The 16,859-nt window shown below is 41.7% G+C and overlaps 1 long non-coding RNA gene across 1 annotated transcript in view; it reads right to left on the bottom strand.

Annotated features, from left to right (window-relative positions):
• LOC130156778 (uncharacterized) overlaps positions 1-16,859 on the bottom strand; it is a 73,112-nt gene that overhangs the window by 34,193 nt on the left and 22,060 nt on the right. The window contains exons 9-13 of the long non-coding RNA XR_008824607.1: positions 16,270-16,436; positions 14,444-14,591; positions 12,758-12,877; positions 11,624-11,864; positions 5,436-5,593 (exon numbers count right to left, since the gene is read on the bottom strand). This is a non-coding gene — a long non-coding RNA (uncharacterized LOC130156778). The remainder of the gene's footprint in view (positions 1-5,435; positions 5,594-11,623; positions 11,865-12,757; positions 12,878-14,443; positions 14,592-16,269; positions 16,437-16,859) is intronic.

Genomic DNA, 16,859 nt, shown 5'->3' with positions numbered 1-16,859 from the left:
TTTAGATGGAAGGAGCTTTGCCCATTAATGCTGTTAACTCTGTTAAGCTACCATCAGCAGCAGGGGAAAAAAATGCCAAAGTAAGGGGGGAGAGAGAAAAAGAGATGGAGATTGGTACAGGGTGTTTGTACATACTCCTGCATCAGTTATTTAACCGAAATGTTCTCTATCTTTCATTATCTTTGGCTGATGCTATTTCCCCATTTCAGTATTTGTTTCGCATGTACAGCTCTTTACTCTGGTAACACTTTTCTATCATTTGGTTCATTCGCTGGGGTTTTATCCCTTCCTCTCAGTCCCTCCACATCCAAGGTTTTCTCTTAGGTAAATTTCTACAGTCTAATGTCTGTCCATTAGCACATTTAAAATCACTGTCTGCTACGCTTAACATTCGTTTACAGCTTACGTGCTTCACATGAACGTTCCTTTTCCAGAAGTTCTTTTGAAGGAAGTTTAAAGTAAGTTGCAAAATGTTTCTTTTTCATCTAAACAGGGAAATGAATTTAAGAAAGGAAGAGAAGAGCCTGAAGGTTTAGCTCTTTCAAATTTTAAACAGAATTCAAAACACTGTTGGAACACATCTGTCAGAGAAAGCATGAGAGCACCTGCATTTTAAGAGTGGATCTCTTCCCTAACTCCTTCCTTGATAATAGCTTGCACGAACAGCACCTTTAAACCACATCAATCCCAGACGCTTTCCATCCATCCAGTTATTATTTCCCTTGGCACTGAAGTGCAACTACCTCTAGACTGAAGCTTCTCAGTGATGTGCAGCCCACTGTACAGCACCACAGCTCACAACAAGAAGTGATTAAAACTATTCAGCCAAGATTTTAAAACAAGGGGAATTTTAAACAGGTAGTTCAAACCAGAGCTTGGCCTTGATACTGCACAGAGCAATACTAACTCTTGACTTAAAGGCCAGATGGTTTCAAATACGAATGATAAGAATTAAGTTTGGAGAGGAAGAACTAAGAATTAAATGAAAATTACAAACTTTACTGTGGTTCTGTTTGTATTTATGTAGTGGGACCTCACCAGCACACTGCCCAAGCGCACAGTATGTGGCCTGACTCTGTATCTGTAGGGAAGGGTGCACCATGGTTCAGCTGATTTCTAGTGTTCTCCTTCTATCAGTGAGTTTTCAGTAATCAAAGTAGTGCTTCAAGACACGTCCACCTAAGTGTGGTGGCTTGGCCATTAGCTGAGCACCAATAAGGGTGTGACTGGCAAGGACCACTGCTAACTTCTTATCAATGGGACTCACAGAAAATTTAAGTTCATTGCCTTAGCGGTGATGTGTTCTCATACCATCCCTGCCACACAGCTTTGAAGGCTTGTGTGCAAAGGCAGAATACATACCGCAGCTATTCAGATGAAAACAGAGCATTAATTCATGTTTCAAGAACACGGAATAAGGAAAGTTCACACATTTTAGAAAAAAACCCACAACATTTTGCAAATTAAATTATTGCTTGGGAAAGAAGAAATCAGCCAGTGCTCTGACATCCCCTTGCACAGGCAAGCGAGAGCTGCAGCAGGGACATGACAGCAGTGCTCCTCTAAGGTGCAGCTGATGAAATTTCCCACCTAAGACACTCCACAGGTTTGGGACATGTTGATTACTGAGGCAAATTTAATAAAAAAGAATGTAAGGATAGAAAAGAAAGACCCCGTCAGAAAAGTTTGGGTGGGGGAGGTTTGACTGGCTATTTGTGGAGCTCTATGACATGTCTGAAAATTTGTGTTGGCCTGCTGGGAAGCACAGCAGTCACCTTGGGAATAAAGAAAACAGGTTTTTTGGGCTTCAGGTATGGGAGAGAGGTGGCTGGGATAGGACTATTATACAGTTTGTATAATATCAATCCTCCATAAAGCAAAATGTTAATTAGCATGCAATTAAGGTGGAAAGTATCCTTACTTCAGATTAAAAAAAAGCCTAAACCAATAATGTAGCTTTTAAAAACTTGCAGATCAGGAAGACATTAGTAGAATAATGAAAAAGTTGGATCTGAATAACTCTATAATGTATTTCCAAAACCAAACAGATATTTTCCACTTTTCTGCAAAACTCTATATAGTATAATATATTACACATTTCTATGCAGAAAGTCTTACATAACCTGTCTCCATTTCAATGAAGCTGTAAATTTTGGGGTTGGATATCTGAAAAGCAATTTTGATTAAGTTAAGAAGTGGGAATACCACAGCTGGGCTGGAGTCAGATGAGTCTGAGAAAAGAGGAGGAGTCCGCAGGCCTCTCTAGATAGCCCGCAACACAAAACGAACCTGTAACAGTGCCTTTGTGGTACTGAGACCAACAGCCCAGAGGATGACAAACTTGCTTAGGGCGGGAGATATTGGAGCAGGATGCTCGTGCCCTGGCCTAGTTTAGCATTTTACAGACTGTAACCACCATATTCCCGATACAACAGAAGCAACATGAGCTCCCTCAGCAGTACATTAGGGTGCAAATTGACATAAAACAAGGAAACATTTAATTTAGCTTCAAAAATCAGTGCAAAAAGCATACATAAACTATATGAGAGCTGTGTCACTAATACCTCAGTCTTCAGTGAGATAATCCCAGACTGGTTCACCTCTGGTTTTGGAGGGCATCAATCTTTGGAAGACCAAAGAGTCAGCAGATGCTCATCCTTTCTACAATGCCTCAGTAGAAACCAGATCTTTGTTTCATGGTGCGTAAAAGCTGTGAAATCCATGAAGCTCAGAAATCTCAAGGACTACAAAATAAATCCACTCCTGTGTAGTGCTAATACAGGAAATTCCAGTGTGAGGGAATGCAGCCTTTTTCCAACATACCACAACCAGTAGAAGAATGTGGCTTCAGAGGAAAAAACTTTTAACTGGTTCCTAGTGGGCTTGTCCATAAGTCAACTTTGCATTACAGTAACAAGCCTATTGATCTATTCAGTTACAGTTGTATTTCTGCTGGCCTTGCCACGAGAGCAGCAGAGCTGCCGTGGACAGCCTGCTGGGCATCCCACGTGGGCACGCCACCCTGCTCCTGTGAGACCAGGCACACGCAAAACAGAGGTTGATTTTATTTCCTGATGAGGTCTCAGGGACACAGGCAGTACTGTGAAAGTCTCTCCCTTTGAAAGAAATTAGTAAAAACTACCCTGAGGCTACTCGCTTCTCCTCCTCCTCATGAAGTCAGTAAAAAACATCACCACCAAACATATTAATTTAACTAAGCAGCAAATATAAATTGAAGTTTAACATGTATCATGAAAAATGCTTTTCAGTGTCTTCTGCAGCTAGCAAGACTACCAGTTGGCACACTGTCTGTACCTGTCTAATAGGAACCTTACTACTGAGACCTGAGACTGAAAGCATGCAGACCATACGTGGCCTTCAGAGATGAGTATTCTGGAAACATCAGAGAAGAAAAAAGGAAAAGATGAGAACCAGAACCTGGACCTGGTAAAGGTCCAATAACGGCATCTTACAGCCTACCACTCTCATCCTTCCTCTGAGAAACAGGTGGCAACAGAAAGCAAAAGATGGGCCTCTGAAGGGATCCGAGCACAGCAGTGCCATGCCCAGGGGCATCGCAAGGGTGGTGGCAGAGCGTGTGGTGGGGTGCAGGTCACAGCATCTGCCCCTTCCTTCTGTTCCAGCTCTACCTCTCTCTGTGGTGTGGACAGCATGGACATGCTGTGTGCTTTGAATTTCTGACCCAGGACTGTGCCTTACAGCGATGTGCCAACTCAGCTGTAGTAAATCTATGGTTTTAGGTTTAACCACATTATAAACGTTAGCCAGTAATCACAAAAGCAAACACTCCCCACACCCTCTTTTTTACGGAAGGGCTCTCTCTGTCACCCAGGTGAAAGCTAACAACCTGAGACTGACTGTTACTGAGAAATGAAAGCTTGGTTGTTCCAGCTAGATGAAAGGCACCAAACCTGAGACAAATATTTTGTCAGCCCTCATGGGGAATCTTGTAAAGCCATCTCCCATCCTGTAACCGCTCTGTGGTTAAATAATAGCTTCAGTTCTCTGATGTTGCAATCCAGCACCTTTCACAGGCATTAAATTCCCTCTAAATTAATTCTAAGAAAAAAAATGCATTCTGCTCAGAGTTATTTCTATTGCCCAGTTATTTTATATGAATCTGATAACTAGTTTCCTGCTACAGAGATTACATCTTGAATACTTAATGCCAATTTGGAAATATTTTAGACAAAACAAAAACAGATCTAAAATACAACACACAGTTTAGCTAAGTGTAGAACATTAATGCAAGGCATGATTGGAAAAACAGCAAGTAAATTGGAGGAGGAGAGCAGATTCAATGGATATCTCTCAGGGTTAGTACATGCTGTAACTGGTCATTCAGGCATTTCTGGTTCTGAAAGTACATTTTTCTTAGCATAAAAATCTCAGAGTTCAACAATTCAAAAAAATAGTTAGAAGGAAGGATAGAGTGCAGCCAAAGGATAGCCTTTAACAACCATTTCAAAATGAAATCTAAATATGCTTACATATTAGATAAATGTTGGCTTCCAGGGAAGCTTTACAACACTTTAATTCCATCCTGGACTGGGATATATGGAAATGTTTTGAATTTCTGTAAGTGTCCAGAGCTCTCTGCTAAGCTAACAAGCTGGTATTTCTATTCATATAATGGAAGCTATTTTTTCCCTGAAAGTAACTCACCAGGCTCTCTTTGGTGACTTTTCCTTTTTTTTCTTTTGAGCTGCAGTACAATTTCATTAATAGGACTACACAATAATTACTTTTCTCATATTCTCATCAGCTACTGATAACTCAACTGCCCTATTTTTTGCCACATGGATTCTAGGATGTACATTTTTGTAAAAAATGTCAGAGGTTTTTTTTCCCTTTTCATTACTTAAAACTCAGCAAAGCTAGTGGATTGCATATAGGTAGTACATCTCCTCACTGGCCGCTCTTTCTCCTTCCCCCAGCCCACCCCACAGCAGACTTAAGTTCTTTGGAAGTTTTTCTTATCCTTCATAGCCAGTAGTGGCCAATCCATGGCTCATGGTCCATCACACCCACACCACATGCACACACCACCTGTAGAACAGACAAATTAAGGCTGGCCTTAACTTTCCCTAGCTCAAGATACTGTAAGGTGAGCAAGCAGACCCAGTGAGCTGTCTGAATGCTGCAACAATCCAGGAAAAGTGTGGGCAATTGTACTGCCCACAACAGATGCAAAAAATACAACCTTGAATCAAAAAGATCAGCTCTAGCTGAGGTTTGTAGACACCTGAGAAGAGCAGATTGGTACCTGTTCCTGAGACATGCTAGACATCCCTCCATCTGCATTTTGTCCATATTAACATGGAAGATAAGTAAAAAAGCCCTGTAACTAGCTAAATCAATCAATGATTCTTAACAAGAAACAATATATCAAGAAATGCCTCTAGACACTGTACCTTCGGGCTGGTGCAGGCAGCCTATTTTTCACTGCATGCCCTGCTGACGCTGTGGCAGGCTCCAGCTCATGCAGAGCCCAGCCAGCCACCATGGCAGCTCTCATGCAGCAGCTGGCAGTGCCCCGTCCTCCTGTGATGTCCCAGAGCTCCTCAGAGACCTGAAAACACAGTGGCACTGGTTCCTCCCTGGGCAGGACTGCTCAGTCACTGCTTTCATAGGTACAGCACCAGCAGTTTAATACACAAATCCCTCTTGAGGAAAGTACAGACGCAAAATCCTTAGGCTTGTGGGTGCAGCCTGCAGTGACCACAGGCACTGGTGATGACAACCTATTTACCCACACAGACGTACAGTATTAATTTGCAAGCAACAGACAGAAGCAGGGCTGTCTGCCAACCAGTAATATTTTGTAGAGCTGATGCCATATGTCATATATTAAAGGTCTTACTTCAGCAAAACACATGGTTTAATACTAAACCCAAGGGTGTCCCAGTGAAGCCAGTTGCACCTCTCATGGTCTTCAAGACAGCTACCCAAAGAGCTGCATAAATGGGGTTTTAGTTATTTCACTATAACTTTTCCTTTATATTTGCATCCTTTTTGAGTCTCTGTGTTTCAAGTTGAAGGAAATTACATGAAAAAGCAGAAGATAATTGAAGTAGGAATCATAGCAAAGAAAGCAGGTACTTTGATTTTTAACTGTACTTAAAATCAGGGAGGAACTTGAAGGCCAAAGAAAACGTCCCACAGTGCTCAACAATTTTTGTAACTTGTCATTGCTCACGATGCCTTTAAGCAAGTCCATCTGAAGGCTGTACTCTGTCACTGAACTCGAAACCCTATAAAATGTTTTTGTCTGGTCTAGCTTCCCATGGCTAGTGTATCTCAAGACAGAAGGGAGATCTTATCAGAACAGGAGAGATTAGGAACAGCAAGCAAACCTGGTCAGCAAGCAGATACAAATCTGTAGGGACACCCTCTCCTGACAAAAGCACAGCCTGCAGATACCGGTTAAAATGGGTGAGCTGACTATTTCAAAAAGATGAAAAACCATTTGGCTTCCACAGACTGAAAGGTGATTCCACACTGTAACTGCTCATCAAGCAGGGGCACATGCAAACCCTTCAATACAGCTGCCCAAGCAGTAGCCCAGGAAGAGCAGCTTCCACAGTTTGGCAGGTGGATGTGGAGATAATTGTGTGGATACAGGCACTGACCTCTCTGCTAGAACAGATAATAGAACAAAAAAAAAAAAAAAAAAAAAAAAAGAGGAAGATGCCAAGGAGATACCTGATTTCTTTGGGTAATTGTGACTTGCAATTTATTATCACATTCAAGTGGAACGTCAACGGGTTTTGGTTTTTTTGTGGATTTTTAGGGAAAATTGATAACATCGACAGTCAACTATCTCCTATTGCCACTGTCTTGGTTCCTAACACAACTAACGATTCAGACCTGATAGGCTCCTTACGAACACTAAGAGTCAAGGTCTGGGGTAACGGAAAATGATTGCAAAAGGCAGCAACTGAGTGGAGGCTGTCCTAGGCCACAGCACTAACATTTTGTACAACTCAAAACCCATGTTACAGATATGTGTTGGCTTTTGTATTCCCTCCACTGCCAAGGCCCTTGACTACCCTGGTCAGGTGGCCCGTTCCCTGGATGCAGGAACCTGCTCATATCAGTCTTTGCTTTCTCTCCAGCGTCAGGGTGAGGTTCCTCCACCTTTGAAGGACTGAAGTGGATACCTCATTAGGCCTTGATTATCCTCAAGCAATTGCTTAGATTTCTGCCCTATTACTGATCTGCCTTTTTTAGCAGAGGTCGTGGAATGGGCAGTGGCTGTCTTGTCTTCGTTATAATGCATCATTTGAAACTTTTCAATTAAGCTTCAGATCAGGCCACAGTACTGAGACTGCTTTAACGAGGGTGAGTAATGACCTTGTGCTGCACGTGCTTTCTGGCACACCATCAGTTTTAATTCTTCTTCATCTTACTGTAACCCTTTGATACTTTGGATCAAGGGTTCTCTTGAAATGCTTTAAGCACATCGTAGGACTTTCAGGGACTATTCTGACATGGTTTCTATCCTTCTTGTCTCAACATAGCCAGACTGTCACCTGTAAGTTTTCCATATAAATTCAAATTGCCAAAGATTAAAAGGGAGCTGAAAATCTGGCCTGTGCATAGAACTGGGGAAGTCTGGCGTGGGTCCCTTGAGTGAGCAAACCTAAGGAAGATTCTGCTACGAGAGCAAGGTAACACCTTTGATGTGCCATGCCCAAGTACAGCAGTGCTATGATTAGAACAGAAAGCTACATTATGCTGGAGTAGTGAATTTAATAAGAATTACTGAGAGAGAGAGACTTCTAGAAATTCAGACTTCCAAGTTAATACCCATCTTTACATATAGGTCAAACTAAAACTCTGGTTTAGAACACAGTGTAGACCCTTACCCAGTTAAGCCAGTGACAGAAACCACATTGACATCAGCAGGATAAAGATCTTGCCTTTAAATTACGGGATATTTGGACCCACATCCAAACCCAAGCCTTGTAGGTGGAACCAATTGCTAAACAGGCTGTGTGTGGATGAAGCAGATCAACCAACCTTGGTATTTTCAAGGTGATTTCCTAGATCCTGGAGTCTTATAAACCTGGATTTCCTTCTCTGGTGAGAAGGAACAGCATCTAAGTATAAAATTTCTCTCAGTAAGAGTTTCCCAGAAGCCCCTTGACTTCTCCCAAGGTTTGTGGGCTCCTGACAGCTGACACAAGACTTCCATGAGCATAAGGCACTGAAACAGATACAGATTTAGCCATAAAAACTCATATAATGCTTCCATAGCTTTTAGCTATGAATATTTCACGTCTGGACGCACAAATCCTCAAAACACAGAGTCCTTTTCAACAGGAACGATTGATTCCTATTAACTGCACAAGACCAAGCACCAGTTGCGCTGAGGGGTCAGAGTCAGCATCCACAAGGGAGAGAAGCAGCTACAAGCCTCCACGCCAAACCATGTACCAGCAATACCACCAACGTAGCTATCAAGGAGACAGGCAGTGAGAATGGGATGGCAGCCTACGCCTTGCAGGCAGGTATGGGGGAGCCGTTGCTGTTTGGCCCATGGCCCTGGTCTGCCCCGTTGAGCTACCAAGCACAGGGACTACACGTGCTGAGCTTGCCAGAGAGGTGTGAATTTTCAGGTGGCTGTTCTAGTCTGAAATCTCCCCTCTTGGCATCCCAAAAGCTCCTCTCCTGGCTCACAGGGCACATCTTGGGCTGTTACCTTCAAGTAGGCTGATTTACATCAGACTGCTGACAAAGTCTGAGCCTGCCTACCAACAGAGCAAACAAGATGTTTAACAGTTCCCCTCCTGCTATAGTTTAGATATTGTCACCCTTAAAAGCAATGGACTGAGCTACTTAAAAGTAATAACTCCCTGTACCTTTTTTTTATTCTTCAAGCTCTTACATGCAGCATGAGGGAGGTTTATCTGCAAGGGTAGCAGAGAAATCCATGTGTTTTATTGTAGTTGGGTGGCACTACCAGGGAACTGAAAAAGCTTTCAAACTTGCTATCAATCACTTGATATATGCAGGAGGTGATCTTTATTGATATGCCTCTAGTCACCAGCTGAAATGGTTTGTCTTTCATTATACCCTTTATAGAAGCCTTTTTCACTGCACTTGCCTGGTGGCTTCTGCAGACCTGGTAACAGTGTACAAAACTCATTTCCCAAACCAAGCTTATTGGACAGAATATACATTTTTTTCCTGGGATGTAGCAGGCAGAAAGCACTGTCATCTGACACTTTCTTGACTGCAAGGAGAGCAGATCAGCAGTACATTAGTGTCCTACAATAGCAGGCACAGAAAAGAGGTGAGGGAACTCAATGGATTTCACTCTAGACAAGATTATCATCACCAAGTCAGGACTGACTTCTTGGTTAACCCAACGCTGTCACACCTATTTGCATGAAAAAAGGCAGGGGTCATTTAGCACAACCCTATTTACTGTGCACTGGAACACACCTTCTAGCTCCTGCAAGTCTTAAAAAGCTGCAAAGAGCAAACTGCAGTAGCATGCTGTATCCCCATCTCAGGTCCTCTAGGCAGCAATTATAAAAAATGGTTGTGTTATCGCCACATTTCAAAGTTAGAGTATGGCCACACTTGATGTGTGGCTCTAAACCTAGCAGCACTTGATCTATTAAACACATAAAGGGGTCTGTGTGTCAAAGGAGTCTGACCTAATCATGGGACAGAAACCACAGACTTCCAAACTCAAAACCCAGGTTTCTTCAGCTATTGACCAACACTTCAGAGCACATCCATACAATTTAAGTTTCATACTCTAATAGGAATACATAGCAATGCTCCTTTCAGAGGTGTTGCATTGATTAATAAGCTTGTCACAGAGGATGGAAATTGCTACATAAGTGTTAAGTGCTGTTAACTAATGAAAGACAATTCCATACATTCTGGTGGAATCCAGAGAACTTGAGCAAAATTTATTAGTTTCATTTGCATACATACTCTGCCTGACAACAGTGATCAAGCTGGTGAAAGTTATTTCAAATGTTTGTTATGCTCCATGACTACAGAAAAAAATTAGAGTGAAAATTCTGGCTCACAAGGCACAATTGTGCCTACCGAAAAAATCTTTAATTTCTGAAATATATAGAGAGCATAAACAAATATTTCTCTCATCAAATTTGCACATGCCTCAGTGATATTTAGCTTAATAACTGTGCAAAGAAGGAACAGTATTGATGAAGTACAGAACAACATTCTGCAGGAAAACTGCTAATGCTTTCCATTTCAGCCATATGTCCTCACTATGGGTTCAGGCTCTTTGGCAAACTAAAGAACATCTGTTTTAGGTACTTCCAGCTCAGTTTTTCTGTGATTCACCTTTGATGCCACATTACCAATATGAAACACTATGGACCACCTGAAACCTTCCTGGCACAGTGCTACAGGCACTCATTTTGGATTCTCAGAGGTCAAACTATGGTTTTCCTCAAATAAAACAATTTGGTGAGTTGCTGTATTTCTACATCGTATCATCCTTTTTGTAAAGACTTCCTACAGCAGAGTTTGGGATTAGAAACTAGGTCCTTAAACTCCCATTTCTATGCCTTTGCCAGAAAACCATGGTTTCTCTTGATTTCTGTAAACAGAAAAAAACCCGAACAGTTGACCAAGACTTGGAGGCTTCTGCCTCCAGGACTTCCAGAGAAGAGGCCCACTGTGTTTGTAAGCTAGCAGCTGGGAGCTGCAAGAGTCTCAAGGATATAGGATACTTCTCTGACACTGGTCCACTCTGTGCAGAAGCAAATCATTTTACCCTCAGATCTTTGCCTTTTTGTTTTTCTGGGCCAAGGCTGTCTCTTAATTTATGTTGGTGCTGCATCCTCCAGCACAATGGGGTTTTGATGGCTCCATGTGCTGCTGGAGTATGGCTTTCTCTGTCTCTTTTATTCTAACCAACCATTTGGAGATGGAGGGAGATTTCTACCTCTTCCCATTACATTGCTATGGAAAGAAAAAAATTTTTAAAAGCCCCAACAGGCATAATTTCTTGACATATTTGTACACACCCATTTTGCTAAGGGATGTGTTGTGCATCTACTGTGAATTGCTGAAAATGTAAGGTAGCTATGAAACAGAATATTCTTGTGTTTACCAAGAACCACTAGCCCTTTGCCTTTAACAGAAGATCTGTAGCCTAAAGAGGCAGCTTTAAGACCTCTCCTGACTCAGTTGCAATCAAGATACCATCTACTTAAATAAGCATTTGTACTCCCAGTGATTTTAGGAGATGAATTACTGATCTTATTACCATAGTAAATACCCTCGAGGCAATGCACAGGCCAACAGAATATTGCTTTCTGCTGGTACAGTACCCATTTCCAGAAGAACTCTAGGAATATTTCTAGCCATATGGTAATAATAAAAGATTTGCTTAGTCTGTATTTGCCAGAAAGTCCCATTTCCAGAAGTGGCTTTTAAATCTTTGACACTGTTCATGGGAAACAGCTTGTCAGCTATGAAAATATTCCTACCAGCTCCTGTATATCAGCCTTACCGGTGGGGTAAAAAGACTTGCAGGTGGCATAGCTCAGTACCAAGCAGAGAAAGTTTTCAGCTGACTTGATAACTGGCAGAGTAACGTTACCTGGATAGGCAAAGGCTGTTCTTGCCTGCCAGCAGCAGTGCAGCCTGTGGTGACCTTTGAGGACAGGCCCCTTTCCTCACACAGCAATGCATTCAAGCAGGCAGCAGAAGCCAGAGAAGGGTAGGGAGTGACGGCATGTGGGAGACTTCCAGCTCAAGCATACTCCATTCGTTTATCACTGAGCCATCATCTGGTCAACAGGAAAAGTTGATAAAACTGTTGCCTCCGAGGCTCCGTTCTCCTTGGGAATAACAAAAAGTGAAGCTGGTTAAGGTCAGCGCACAGGAGGCCCTATTGAAGGTGGGAGCAGGTTGGCCATGAATTACTGAGCATCATCTGGCATCACAGATAAGCAGAATGGGTAAGAGACTAGGCAGGCTTTACAATAAGGGATGGATTTAATTAACAATTGCACAGAGGGAGCAGACCGTAGCATTTTGGCACGAGGACATCCTACATCTGACAGTTACTTAAAGAGACAGGGAGCACCCTATTATAAAAAAATATATTACTCCTCAATGTATTTTAAAAATTACATGAGAAACAATAACATATTGTATTACTTGTTCTCTCCAGAGCTGCCTGGTTACACCGGCACTGAGCAGCACAGGCTCTCTGCAGATATTCTGCACCGGGGCCTATTTAAAAACATTGGTCCAAACTTGGTTACAAAAGTACAACTCTGCTGAAGTCAGGGGGCTGTGCAGATGTAACTAAAGGCAGATGTTGATCCATATTAACTAAACTATTAAGTACATCAATCTTACCCAACCATCTGACACCTTGTCCCATTTCCCCATATTTTATTTCTCAAAAGTTTATTCAAATTCAGCCAGCTGACAATTTGCAAGCTTCTGGGTAATCCCTGTTTTGTAATTTCTTGCTTGCTGCTTGGGTTTGCTTCCCCCACCCCCACCCTCTTAAAGTTATTATTTCAGTGCTAAGTGAATCTTTTAATAATTTTGAAAGTCAAAGATGATCATCATTGCACAGTTCTAGCTGTTGCTCTCTTCAGTCTGAAAAAACAACAGCAACAAAACACCCAAGGAAAGAAGCTGAAATAAACTAGTTCAATTCTTATTTCTTTTCACATATGTGTTAGCAAAACAATTAATTAATTCACTAGCTCCTTACCTCATGGGTCTGTGTTCAAAGAAGAGCAGACAAGTGACTTTAATGATCCCAGCCTCAGTCCCAGCAGATGCTTAACTACATCCCACATATCAGTGCAGCTTCAGTGGATGGACCCTCCTCCTGGGGAGCCAAGCATGGGACACACCATTGCTAAAACAGGCACATATGGAAAATAGGAAAGTATATCCCTGAACACACCTGCCCAAGTAAATAATCTCTGCTCTTCATTCCTCTGAGTAAAGCACTGCCCAGTCACTGGAAACAATCAATGAGGGGGGAAAATTAGGTACTAATCAATCTATAGGAAAAAGGGTTCACAGTTCACAGTTCAGAGCTTCCCTACTAGTAATGCTCTGATTTCTATGTTATTACACTAGCTTTGAGGTCACACAATACAACTGACTTCAGGCATTTTCATTGATAACAAACAAGACTCACCACTGTACTGTTGTCCTTTTCTAAACACATCTGTTTACTAGAGCCCATCCTGTAGAGGTAAATTGCGTTTTCGGAATCATATTTAAAAATCAGAGCTGTAAATTGTACTCTTAAAAAAAAAAAGCCCATAGAAAAAGTGTGACCTGAATGCATAAGAATTTTTTGAATGAATAGAGCCCTTAATATTTAGTTTTGCCTAATGAAGTAAGGCATGAATGTAAAAGGATTACTATTCCCGTAACGTTCAATTCACATACACAAAGTGTAATTCATGGAACCTGGCTCTAATTTTTTTCATATAAATAATTAATGCTGCATTTAAAGCATGTTAAAATGTTTTATTTCTTAATCAGCTAATTTGACTGAGAAACAAAGATGCCTTTATTTTCATTTTCTTTGACTAGAGTTACTGTAGTAAAAGGTCCCCTCTAGCTTTGGCCTTCACTCTCTAGTTTGCTGCTGCCAATTAGTTTTCTAAAGTCACTATTTTACAAAATGTTTCTCACTTTTTAAAAAATGTAATTGAATGTCTGTACATCACAGAGTTTCTTGTGTTCAGACACGGGGTGTTAAACATTCTTTGGGTTGACTTGGGTCAGCTTTAAAAAATCTCAGACACTGAAACTTGAGAAGCAGTCGTGTGCTATAGTGTTTTCTCCACATCCTGTTAAGTATTAAGTGGTTATTTAAAATAGAGTGGTTATACTCAGCAACTGACTTAAAGTGCTCGATATAGTTTACAAGACGATTAATTAAATGAGAGCATTGCATTTGATGCACATGTATTTCCATAATCATTCACATTGGCCTATAGTTGCCCTTTAATTTTCATACTAATTAAAGTAACACATTGAACTGCAAATTGTAAATGGCTGCATTTCTCAGTAGATGTTAACACTGATGTAAGCTGAATGGCAAATAAAAAACCCCAAGAATTAAGCAGAGTGTTTTTTGACTCTGATCCATTCAAGTTTCTCTACTTATTCCATTACTGGACCATGTCCATATTTTAACAAGACTACATTTTTTTCTGTGTTTTCAGCCCCATATTTTTCTGAGGTACAATATGCTTATTTTTTTGTATTGTGGTGTCTGCTTAGTTGGTTTCCATCTGATACAATAGAGCAGTTATACAGGGTTCGCAGTTACAGATTAGTTTTTTTAAGTGGTGGTGGGACTGAGGTTTGTAATCTGATGGGCAGAATGAAAGAAAACCAAAATGTGCAGCTATTTCACCAGTAGTTTTACCTCTTAATTACATCTGACTCATTGTCCTCCTTGATTCTTGTTCAAATCTTGACATGGCTGACGTAGAACCCGAAACACAAACTGGAGGGCTGTACTTTCAGGTTGCATCAAGGAAGGGGGAAGTTACTCCCTAGAACATTTACTGGGACTTGGAAAAAAGAAGAAGCAGATAAGAACAATTATCCTGTGGCTCACACAGCTGCTGGCATTTCGACTTGGCACACGCTCTGATGGGGACCACTGCATCTACCTCAAGCAGTCTCTAGCATGTAATGGACATATGGTAATTGCTATTGAATAAGAAGTAACCTTGGACTATAGGCATATGAAAAACACCTTTAAAAAAAAAAAATCCTTGACAAAAAAACCCTCTGTCAGGGCCAACAGCTCAAAAATTAACAACTAATCACTCCTTTCAATGTGTCCTCCATCTAATTGCTTCCATGATGAGGTGAGGTTTTTTTTTTCCTTTCAGAAATGAGCATTATAAAAGATTTCTTTTTAATTTAAAATGAAAAATTCCTCCACTCCCAGGTGACCTATCCAAGAGAAATAATAATAAGCACTCGATTGCTCAGAGAGCATCAGCTCTCACACATATTACAAGGCTGAGCGTTCATGCTCTCTTACACCCCCCACCCCGCTCCCTTCCCACAGCGTGTCCTATCTCCAGATCCTAACTTGGCTCGGTCCAAGATGTTATTTGTTAAAATTAACTTTCAGATCAGGCTGGAGTCAGTGTACTTGGCAAGGAGGAGAGGAACCAAGACTGCAAGGGAGGGAACAGCTTCGGGAGGCAGAGAGAGAAGCTGCAGCCTGAGCAGGGGTTTTTGGGAAGGGGAGCGGGCCACAGCAGCACTGCAGCAGGACACAGCCCCAAAGCCTGGTTTGCTCCCAAGTTTGTCAAAGTTGCCTTGAGTGCTTCCCCTACATCTGCCCTCAGTCCCCTGGGCTGCAGCCAGGCAGGGCTAAGTCCCTGCTCCCGCCTTGGTGGGGGCACCCCAACGTGACTGTTCCCATTATATGCTTTATTCTAGCAAAAGTCTTCTGAAGTTCAGTCATGGCAATGCTGAACAGCCACACATTGCAAAATGAATGGAGTCACGCTGAGGGAAGACTGATGGACTATGGTAATAATGCAAGACCCTTTTTTCCCCTCATAAACCAAATTTCCCTTACATTTCTGGAAGATTAAATTAGATTTAGGGAGGTTTTGAGTGAGGTACTGGAAAAAAGATTCTAAATGCAAGGCTGGTTTTTACCTGACCTTAACTACTACATCAGCTACCACTGCTCCAGTACATTTATATATGGAAATGTATACGCACTTCAGCTTAATTACCTAAGGACTCCACAAAAAGAAAGCCTTTAAAATGTTTTAATTGCAAATTTCGTCTTTCCAAGAACTACACAACAGTGGTATTACCCATTGACTAATTAACCATATATTTGAGCAAAAAAAATAAAATAACTCTCAGCTACATGGACACAGTCCTTCTTGCCTTAAGTAGATGATGCATGTAAACATGCACATACAGAATTAAGTAGTAATTTGAGTTTGCTGGATTTTGTTTTTCCTTTGAGACTGGTTGCTGTAACATTAGACTTATTTTCAAGTTTACCCTCAAACCCTGTTGTAAAAAAGGGGTTATAAAGGAAAAAAAAAATCCTAAAAATAAAAAGCTCTTGAAGCTTTCTGACTCCCTTGACACAAAAGGACTTGGTGCTTGCTATATTTCCAAGTGGGAGGTCCAGCTGACTCTTCCACTTGGACACAAATCTCTCCTCCCCCTCTTTTGCTCTCCTAACTTTCTTTTTGCACTCACCTACTAAATACAACATGGACTTTCTCTTTCTCTGCTGTAGCCTGCAGAGATTGTCTCAGATGGAATTTGGCTGGTGAGGCAGTCAGGCAATTTCAGTTGCTGACAGGGCAGTTTGCTTTGCAGAGTTCCAGGCTGGTGCTACAGCCCCAGTGGGACCACGGAGCAACCTGGAATAAAAGTAGGGCCGAAGAGTGCTGTTTCAGCTCAGCAGGGTGCTGGGCATCCAGGAAGGGTGTTTACACAAAAGCCAAGGGCCTGGGAAGTCTTTCACCTTTCTAAAATCAAACCCTTTTTACACAGCTTCATGACAGCTGGTTATGATGAGCAAATTACAACTAATTTCAAAGCCACTCTTGGGCACAATTGTCAGGCTTTCATTCAGGAAACTCTCTAAACAAGCACTTAACTTTAAGCAGGTGCCTAAATCCCATTGAACACAGTAGGATTTATACACCTGTTTTAGTGCTTTCCTGGGCAGGGATGGCCCTCAGCAAGTGGTATGCCACATCCCAGGAGTCCCCAAAGTCCAGGTGGCTTATTCTTATCCAGGTTTAATTGCCACTGCCCAGCCAGAACTGGGATCACACCAC

Source organism: Falco biarmicus, chromosome 11 (genome assembly GCF_023638135.1).
Source record: "Falco biarmicus isolate bFalBia1 chromosome 11, bFalBia1.pri, whole genome shotgun sequence".
NCBI classification, from domain to species: Eukaryota; Metazoa; Chordata; class Aves; order Falconiformes; family Falconidae; genus Falco; species Falco biarmicus.
The sequence above is the reverse complement of the archived record's forward strand: the minus strand, read 5'-3'. Positions and strand labels throughout refer to the sequence as shown.